General features: G+C 26.4%; 1 protein-coding gene across 8 annotated transcripts in view; it reads right to left on the reverse strand.

The window, feature by feature from the left end:
* Positions 1-8715, reverse strand: part of LOC123266314 — a 126127-nt gene that overhangs the window by 69767 nt on the left and 47645 nt on the right. For 3 of the 8 annotated variants that reach the window (XM_044730510.1, XM_044730509.1, XM_044730506.1), the window contains exon 1: positions 1493-1920. The exons of 1 other annotated variant lie outside the window; for it this stretch is intronic. The gene's annotated coding sequence lies outside the window, so the exon portion shown is untranslated. Of the gene's footprint in view, positions 1-1492; positions 1924-8715 lie in introns of those variants that run through there. 4 more of the 8 variants (XM_044730514.1, XM_044730513.1, XM_044730511.1 and 1 more) reach the window with 2 other exon arrangements.

Here is an 8715-nt window from a genome sequence, read left to right on the forward strand (position 1 = left end):
TGAATAATAATAATAATTTTTATGAAAAATTTCAGCATTATATTATTATTATTATTATTATTATTATTGTTGTTGTTATTGTTATTATAATTGTTATTATTATTGCATAAGAATGTAAATTAATAATGAAATAAATAATAATAATAATTTTTATGAAAAATTTCAGCATTATGTTATTATCATTATTATTATAATAATGATCACTGATTCTCTTCTAGTTATTATAAACTTATCTATATTATTAGGAGACTAAGTAAAATTTTATGGCCAGTGTATTTATATAATAAAATAAGTTTTTATCAAGTATTTAGGCTGCATTAAAAAATGCTCTATAGCTAGATACATAATTAAGAAATGACCTTGTATCTGGTGAACTATTGACATTTTTAAAGACATAAGCACATCCCGATGTTACACTCATCAAGACCTTTCATTTGAGTACCCACATCAATTTTTCATATATTTTATATATTTATATATTTCACATATATCATATATATAAAATATATGAAAATTGCCATGTGGGTACTTAAATGAAAGGTCTATATGAGTGTAACATCGAAATGAGTTTATATCTTAAAAAATGTCAATAATTAAGAAATGACCTTGTATCTTGTAAACTAATGAAATTTTTAAAGATCTCAGCTCATTCCGATGTTACACTCATCGAGACCTTTCATTTGAGTACCCACATCAATTTTTCATATATTTTATATATTTATATATTTCACATATATCATATATATAAAATATATCAAAAATGCCATGTAGGTACTTAAATAAAAGGTCTCGATGAGTGTAACATCGAAATGAGTTTATATCTTAAAAAATGTCAATAATTAAGAAATGACCTTGTATATTGTCCACCAATGACATTTATAAAAATATAAGCTCATCCCGATATTACACTCACTGATACCTTTCATTTGAGTACCCATATCAATTTTTCATATATTTTATATATTTATATATATTATATATATATATATATATATATATATATATATATATATATATATATATATATATATATATATATATATATATATATATATATATATATGTATATATGAAAAATATATAAAAATGCATGTGGGTACTCAAATGAAAGCTCTTGAAGAGTGTAACATCAAAATGAGCTTATATCTTCAAAATATACATTATATATATGTATATATGAAAAATATATCAAAAATGTATGTGGGTACTCAAATGAAAGCTCTTGATGAGTGTAACATCAAGATGAGCTTATATCTTTAAAAATGTCAATAGTTAAAAAATTACAGTGCAATTTAACAACATTCATTATTTAATAATCCAAAATTTTATTTATTTATAATAAATTACGGCAGTCACATAGTGACTGCAAATTTGCTAGTTAATAATAATATCAACAATTTTTCAAAAAAATAGTTTTTGAAAAATTTTGCCTCTATTATTATTATTAAAATTTTTTTTTTAATTTTTTAAATAATTCCAAAAATTTTTTTACCTTATTAATTAATCCATCAATAAATATTCTTCCGACATATTCGCGCGGAAAATTTTATCTCAGATAAAATTTTTTCCACACCACAAATTTACAAATTTATTTATTACGTCTTTCTTATAAAAAAAAAAATTATAAAAAGTAAAAATTAATCATTAACCAAATCACTATTGTCAATACTTTGCTGAAATCACTTACATTTTAAATTTCTTTTCAATAAAAAAAAAGAAAAGACAATCTTAATTTATTAAAAAAAAAATTTTAAGCACAAATTAATTCAAAATTTCACAAAAAAAAAAAATAAACAGTAACTAACGAGCGCAAAAAGCCAAACTAATGTTGTCGGTATTAATGCGGCCGAACAGAACAACGGGAATGAAGCGCTGACACTGAAAGCTCGCCGGGGCGTTCACGAAAGCCAACTACGAACCGGGGTGGCTTGGGAACGAAGCTGGAGGAGAACAAGAGGAACGAAGCGGAGGGAGGAGATAGAGAGTGGGAGAAAGGGTGAGTGATAGTACAGACTGTATAGTGTATAATGTATTATATAGAGTACAGTATGTATATATAGTACAGAGAAGAGCTTGAAAGCTCAGAGCCTCAGAGAGTGCCCGGGCTGCTCGTGATGCGGAGCCACTCGTGCACTGTTATATATTTATATATAAATATATAAATATATAAACTGGATATAGATATCACTGAGAAAAATGCATCAAAAAGCTCGCAATATCGCTGAGGCTTCTAGAATTAAGATTTTTGTTGCAATGTAAACGGAAAAAAGTAAACAATGTAATAAATAATAGTCGATTTATAATAAGTAATGATCAACTAGAAAAAATTACCATTTCAAACAGTAAAATCGTGATTTTAACAATCACTTTATAATATTTATCATTTAAATGCTACAATTTATTATTTAAATAGAAGAAAATACTATTTCAAACAGTAAATTCGCTATGTGAAAGTCGGCAATTTTAAAGTATAATAATTAAGAATTTTGACTTTGATATTTATCATTTCGTACCTAAAAATGATTTTATGATATGTAAAAAATATAAACTACAGTTACTAAATTTTTATACAAGCAACGTCAATATTTATAAAGTGAAATGGTAAATTTTAAACGCAACGCTAAAAATCAAACTATAATTATTGATTGGCTTGGACTGGTAAAATATATATTTTAAGAGTAGAATTTTTACTGTTTCAAATTTTAAATTCTGCGAGTATGAGACCTTTCCCTTCTCTTCATAGTATAAACTATATATTGAAAGAGCAATTTTTACTGTTTGAAACTGTAATGTTTTAAGAGTAAAGAGTCGTTATTTACTATAGTGACAGCTACTAATCAAATTTTTGATATTAAATTATGAATTGTGCACGGAAAGAAGTAAACTGTAATAAATAATAGTCGATTTATAATTAGTAATGATCAACTGGAAAAAATTACCATTTCAAACAGTAAAATCGTGATTTTAACAATCACTTTATAATATTTATCATTTGAATGCAAAGATTTATTATTTACATGGAAGAAAATACTATTTCAAACAGGAAATTCGCTATGTCAAAGTCGGAAATTTTAAAGTATAATAATTAAGAATTTTGACTTTGATATTTATCATTTCGTAACTAAAAAATGATTTTATGATATGTAAAAAATATAAACTACAGTTACTAAATTCCTATACAAGCAACGTCAATATTTATAAAGTGAAATGGTAAATTTTAAACGCAACGCTAAAAATCAAACTATAATTATTGATTTGCTTGGACTGGTAAAATATATATTTTAAGAGTAGAATTTTTACTGTTTCAAATGTTAAATTCTCCGAGTATGAGACCTTTCCCTTCTCTTTATAGTATAGACTATATATTGAAACGGCAATTTTTACTGTTTGAAACTGTAATGTTTTAAGATGAAAGAGTCGTTATTTACTATAGTGACAGACCAATCACATTTTCGATATTAAATTATAAATTGGAGGTTTTTTCCGTGCATCAAAAAGCTCGCAATATCGCTTGAGGTTTCTAGAATTAAAATTTTTTGTCGCAATGTCTCATTGATTTTTAAGTAATTTTGGTAATGGATTTTTTGATTGTAATTACAGTGCAAGGGTGCAAGACTCCAGATGACGAGTGCACAAATAGGTCAGAAAGAAACTGCAGCTTTTTATAGCAAATTAGTGTACCGAGAAATAACGGGGCTTGAGAGCTTTTTTTACGGTTTCTTGTTCTGTTCATTTGCGGTATTTCATCAGAAACTAAAGAGGAAATGTCCGCTGTCATGTTTATGGCTGTAGTACGAGAATTATTTATAGATTTTGACGTTTTATTTAGTAGTTGAGGAATTTATGAATGAAAAAATTAATTTTTAAAGAATTTACACGAAAAAAATTAAACTTTACACGGAAAGAAAAATTTCTTGACTGGAGAACAAAATTCTTGGCTTAAGAAAATTTTCGGATGACTGAAGGAAGACCGAAGGATGACTGAAGGAAGACCGAAGGAAGAAGTTGTGTTGGCCGAAGTAAAAATTTTTCTTGAAATTCTATTTTTGGTGGAAGTTATTTTTTCTTAATTCAAATTATCATAAATACTTGATACAATAAATTTTTGTATTTGATCAAGATTTTTAGATACTTTAGGGAAACAGTACCACCTACTTCAGCTGAAAAAATAATTTTTTCGCCTTGAAAAAATTTTTCTCTTGAATATTTGATACCTATTTTATATTATTTTAGCGTGCAATTATACATATTGAATGAAAAAAAATGATGAAATATTATTTGATCTTCCCATGTGACATGTTAATCAATAGAAATATTAATGAAAATTTACTTCTATCTTTATATTTAAATTTTTGGAGCAAGAGAGAAATTTTCTCAAGACAAGAAAATTAACTTCTATCAAGAACTAAATTTTTTGAAGCTTCGAGGCTGAATTTTCTCAAAACAACAAGATTTTCTTGACTTAAATAAATTTTCTTGGATCAAGATACGTATTTCTTAACGCAAGAGAATTAATTTTGTTGGAATACGTGTAATTTCTTGTGTCAAAAAAAAATTTTTTTTTTCGCTCAAGAAAATAATTAAGAAGAAAAATATTTTCTTGGCTCAAGTGAACCTTTTTTTCTGTGTAAAATTCACTCGGATTCCAGTTAATTTTTATAGTTTCAAACAGTACAGTGGACATCAGGGTGGCACAAATGTAAATATTACAAAACTTAATGTAGAAAGTGTAAAAGCCACTATTTATAATTTAATATCGAAAATGTAATTAGTAGCTGTCACTATAGTAAATAACGACTCTCTCATCTTAAAAAATTACAGTTTCAAATAGTAAAAATTGCCATTTCAATACATAGTCTATACTATGAGGAGAAGAGGAAGGTCTCACACTCGGAGAATTTAACATTTGAAACAGTAAAAATTCTACTCTTAAAATATATATTTTACCAGTCCAAGCAAATCAATAATTATAGTTTGATTTTTAGCGTTGCGTTTGAAATTTACCATTTTACTTTGTAAATATTGACGTTGCTTGTATAGAAATTTAGTACACGGAAAAAAAAATATTGTTAAAATGACTATCCAACGTATCCTCAAATGACGTTTCCTTAAAATAACGATCCGGATTGCTGATTTGAGGATTCATTTGTTTGACTTAAGCATACAGAGTATAGCTCTTGTCAATATATGTAGTTTCGTCAAAACAGGCAACTGTTTTGTTAACGTGAGGATCTGTATAGTTGAATTAACTAAATGTAACGCTAAAATAATGATATGGATCGTCATTTTGATGATCCGCTGTATAGCTGAATTGGCTATACAGCGTAAATCTCTAAAAAAATGACTATACGGCGTATAGTCAGAATAACGATACGAATCCTTATTCTAACGATATTTTTTTCTCCGTGTAGCTGTAGTTTATATTTTTAACTATCATAAGATCATTTTTTAGGCACGAAATGATAAATATCAAAGTCAAAAGTCTTAATTATTATACTTTAACATTTTCGACTTTCACATAGCGAATATTACTGTTTGAAATAGTATTTTCTTCCATGTAAATAATAAATTCCAGCATTTAAATGATAAATATTATAAAGTAATTGTTAAAATCACGATTTTACTGTTTGAAATGGAAATTTTTTCCAGATAATCATTACTTATTATAAATCGACTATTATTTATTACAATTTACTTTTTTCCGTGTACAACTTAAAAAGTGAATTAATTCTTCTTTCTTCAGTTGAAAATAAACTTTTTATTTAAAAATTCCCTATTACTTTACAAACTTTACAAGCTTTGTCAATCTTTGTAAGTACTCTTCTCTTTACACAAAAAAAAATTTTTTTATTATTTTCAACTAAAAATAAAAAATTCACTAAGGTAAAAGCCCCAATTATTGACGCTATAAGAGACAAAGTTATGATTTCATTTTTTTTAAGCAATCAAATATAAATATCGATGAATTTTGTTTGTGGTAATGTCTTCAGTAATGTTTTAACTAATCAATTTCTTTTTTTAAAATGATAATCAGTGATATTTACTAATTAATTTTAAATAATTAAATATATGATCTGGATACACCAATTATTGACGGGTTAAAAAACTGATTGATCTAATTATTGACGTACCGTAACCCCAATTATTGACGCCCCTACTGCACATGCGTCGAATCATTTGGTTATATTGTTATTTATCAAAAACTTGATATAAAGTAATCAATATTATTAAAGTTAATTAATAATAATTTCTATGAATGAATAATTATTATGAAAAATATAACAATTTATTTAAAAACTTATTTAACACTAAAACACGCCGAGTTATTTGACAGTTAAAAGCCTTGAATATAATCGCGTATATAACGTATTTTATACTTAAAAAAAAAGGCGTCATAGCGCTGTCGACTGGCTGTCAATATGGGATTCACCATAAAAATTATGAACTAGTTATTGACTCCCATTATTTAAATATCATAAAGCATACAATTAATTTCGATTATTTAATTTTATAAATATTTCATATATTGTTAATTAAAAAAAAAATAGATCATATAATTACATGAAAAAATTAATTTAAACTCGGCAGTTAAAAAAAATGCTTTTCTAACCAAAGTTGTTAAGAAAATAGACGCTCGTAAGCTGATTTGATGAACTGGTGCTAACTTTATTTTTTTTTAATGATTAATATTTAATATTTTGAACTGAATGTAATTTTTCTCAATTTTTTAATTAATTAGAATTTAATAAAAATTTATTTGATCGTTATTCTTATTACAGATAATTTAATATATTTAAAAATAATTTAGGGTGTCAATATTTAGACCCCCGTCAATAATTGGGGCTTTTACCTTAAGGTAATTACTAGAATATTTAAAATCATTTTTTTAAATTTAACAAGCTTAATTTATACATTTAAATTTTTTCTATTACTAACATGAATTCACATTAGACCTGAAAATTTTTGCCTTTTTAACTTCAAGGGTGTGTAATTCTTTAGCATTAATTATCACTCCAATTAATTTGAGTTAAAACTACCCGCGTTAAGCATTTAGCCGAGTAATTTGTTAGCACTTGCAAGAATCCAACATTTCTTATTTCTTCTTATATCAAATCTCAGATTCTCGGTTACTTTTTGTACACACAAAATTTATTCTGAATTTGATCCCAAATTGGAATGTAAACCCTCATGGTTTGTTAATTTTCTTTTTCTTCAGATATCTTAGTAGAAATAAATCTAAAGAATTCAAATCTCCGTCAATCCTCCTAAGATGCGGGACGGAGATCTGAATAATTCTTTTATTCCTCTACTGGGTGCAAGATTTGAATGTGTTAAAGTCAATGGGTCTATTGCGGGTAGGATTTCGAGGTCTTCAATATGAGATACCCAAGTTTAAGAAACAAAAGACAAATTACTCTTCTTTCCAACTTAAGCAATCAAAATTTTGAGCGCTTGTCACTAAATAAGACCATTTTTTTCTACAAAAGATCTTTTTTTAACACGCTTTTATTAGCTTTGCCTGTATCTATGTATCTGTCTATGTAACGAATCTTTGAACTGGATTTTCGGGCACTTCAGAACCTAGGATTAAATTAAAACTTTGCACAATTATCAAGGACCGATGACAATGCAATTATTTAATAAGTTTGTCCGATTATCCTGACCAGGATCGACAGGATTTCCGGTTTTTTATATCCGAAGACACGGCAGTGCCGAGCGTCAAGTACTAACGCAAGTACTAAGACATTGATAGGTTAACCTTTGAGACGAGCTTATGACTAAGGTTAGGATCAACGAGGGACCTTTCGTACGTTTTACAATTTTTAAAAATTATAGTTTGAACAAGTAAAATCCACGCTATGACGGTAAATCGAACTAAAAAGTACAAAATAAATAATTGTTTTAAAAAGTTTAAAACGCGCTTTAATAAAAAATCAAACTAAAAAATAGAAAATAATTTTTAATGAGTTTTAAATAAGAATAAAATATTAATTTTCGATATATTATATTTTTTAATTAAAATTTATAAACCACAATTTATTTCGTAGAACAATTTTTTTTTCTTTTAATAATAATAAAATCCTTCAAAATAATTATTCATTCTGGCATAAAGCAAATAAACATACTACGCGTTCGAATAAATGATACAAACACTCGATTAAACAGCGATACATTCCGTTAAATAAAAACTCTTGAGTCTCCTTTTTAATCAACTCCATCCAAATCGATCCAATAGCTCGGAGCTTCACCATTAAACTCATTGAATTAATTTAATTTGTATCTCAAAGGATACGTTCCTCGTCAAAGGTTTCGCTTTTTCTGAATAATGCGCCGCATTTTCCATTAATCACATTATTTATTATAAACTTGATACTTATAAAATAAAATTCTAATATAAATAAAATATTCTTGTCAAAAATTATAAAATTCCAATTTGAATTTTCAACGAAAAATAATTTCAGGCATTTTCATTTTAAGATTCTAGAAAATTTAATGCGTCATACTTTCACGATAAATCTTTTTGTCGCCGGCAACTTGCGACAATTTATTGCAAATGCAAAAAAATCTGTTTCTTCTCTGACCTTTGAATTTTTTCCGCTGAAAATTTATTAGTGCATTAATTTTTTGTTGCCTCAAAACTTAAGACGCAAAAATGATTCAATCATTCTAATTATTCCTGTCAAACTTTAGGCAAATAAAATTAATTATACAAAA

The sequence above is a fragment of the Cotesia glomerata genome, linkage group LG5, assembly GCF_020080835.1.
Source record: "Cotesia glomerata isolate CgM1 linkage group LG5, MPM_Cglom_v2.3, whole genome shotgun sequence".
NCBI classification, from domain to species: domain Eukaryota; kingdom Metazoa; phylum Arthropoda; class Insecta; order Hymenoptera; family Braconidae; genus Cotesia; species Cotesia glomerata.